This window comes from Dermacentor andersoni, chromosome 4 (genome assembly GCF_023375885.2).
Source record: "Dermacentor andersoni chromosome 4, qqDerAnde1_hic_scaffold, whole genome shotgun sequence".
NCBI classification, from domain to species: Eukaryota; Metazoa; Arthropoda; class Arachnida; order Ixodida; family Ixodidae; genus Dermacentor; species Dermacentor andersoni.
In genome coordinates this window covers 62,773,542-62,775,747 of record NC_092817.1, presented here as the reverse complement: position 1 = coordinate 62,775,747, position 2,206 = coordinate 62,773,542, and positions in this window count along the sequence as shown.

Sequence of the window (2,206 nt, the reverse complement as noted above, 5' to 3'; positions counted from 1 at the left end):
CCAGAATACCTCTCTCTTTAAGCACAAGTAATGAAAAGAATTCCCCGTTTCACCCAAAATTTGCAGCACTGGCAGCGATAGCTTTCGAAACTCCCAAGACCCGCCATGCAGTCAGTAATCTCATTTGTTCTTGCATTATCTTCCAGTTCCTGTCTCGGAAAAGCTTCGTTGTCTTAGTCCTCTGTATAACATTTACTCAATTTGTGGCTGCGTCGTTCTGATCGAAGCAGCGGAGCCACAGAAAGCGTCCAGCACTTGCGGGCTCCAACTTTAGAGAGTATATTATTATTTATTATTATTAATATTATTAATATTATTATTATTATTATTAAATTATTATTATTATTATTAATATTATTATTATTAATATTATTATTAGACATGCAAACATACAAGCACGTAAAAGAAACGGAGGGAGCAAGCTGACAACTGCCACCGAGAGGGGCACAACGCCTGCCTACTCTTTTGGCAAGAGAGAATGAAAAGAGGAGAAGATAGGAAACGAAGAAATAGGAAAGAAAATAGGAACCATGTTATGACACGCTGATTAAGACACATGGAACAAGTTGCAGGTCGAAGGTAACAGTCGAACGGACTTAACGACATCTGGGAATGTTGACAAATTACATGTGCCAATCTATGCAGACGCACACGTCGTAAGTGACGAGAACTCTTAACGGCTACGAATTTAAAACTTGCAACATGAAATTTACCAACCACAATGTCTGAATTCTCACGCGAATAGTATATATTACAATTTTTGGACAGGTACCAAGATATAAACTAGTAGACAGGGTGAGAATTAGTTGTTATCCCGTCTGGTTGTTTTTACCTATGTCTACCCTGTAATTTGAAGCAAATATTACCTCCCATACTAACAATATAAATATTCTGTCTCGGACTATCCGCAGCATAAAATTGGAAAACACAGATGTAGAAGAAACTGATCTCCGCTCATTTCTTTACAGTTAATGTATTTATTCTGTGTATTCCTGGATCCGTAGCGAAATAAGAAACGCAAATCTTGCTGTGCTATAGGTAACTGCTGTTATATTTTCCGAGTGTCACTGAGTGAAGCCTGAAACACAAGTATACCGGCTGGTCGCAAACACGGATGTAAGATCAAGTGATGCATGTGCGCCGTATTTCTTCGTTTCTTTTTTTTATATATATCAGACTTGCTCGAGCTATAAGAAGTTACCACAAATCACCACTCTATAGGACTCGCCTTGCGACCGAACGGAGCCGATACTTTTGACCAGATTGAGAGGATTATGCTAGCCGGAATCACCTGGCCACGCCAGGTTTTTGCAGGTACCTCGTATGGTTGATGGAGATGGAGCGTGCTATCACAGCCTTCTTTTTTGCTATACTTTCCGGTAGCGCTGACTCCCCAGAGAGTGAGCACAGGAGGTTCGCTGTAGTCTCAAACAGGTGCTCATGGAACGAATACAAAGAGAGAAATTGAGAAAGAATTGCTGGGAGTACGGCGGAGATTTAGAGCAGAATTTGCGCAAGTTTCGCCGTAGTGTGCGTGAAATAACGAGGGCCTGTTTTTGAAGCGCCCCCGAGAGTGCCCGTTAAGCTGGGTCCTGGGTTTCGTCAATCCATCCTAATCTTCGGTTCTACGAATCGCTTGACGGTTTCACCCCCTGCTATTTATCCCAAGTGCTGCACCACGCAGTCCGCTTAGAGGTGGAGAACTTTACCTATTAAAGGAAAACACGTCTCAAAATGTTATCTTTCTACATTTGAAAATTGCAATCACCCTACTGGAAGAAATTTTCTGCTTTGTGTTGTTTGTTTTTATGCTGTCCTCAGTTTTCATGCGGCATAGTTATACTTTCTCGAATTTCTCTTCCCTCACATATGATTCACAGACCGCAGATATTGTTGGATTAGGGCGCATTGAGTGTTTTATTCATCGCTCCAGTATCGCCGACGACCACTCTTTGTGTGGGCTTCTACGCACTATATTCTATGCAATCAGTGTCGCTAAATGGGCTTGTTTCATCAAATTTCGGGCCGTGGTGCATGGAGTGTTGACCAGAGAAAGAGAAGGGAAGACGGAAAGGCAGGGAGGTTAACCCGACTGAGTCCAGTTTGCTACATTACACGTAGGTAGTGGAACGGGTACTGAATGAAAGAGAGTGAGAAAATATCATTCTAAATCACACTTTCACATGCACTAAGCTAGTGCAGCATG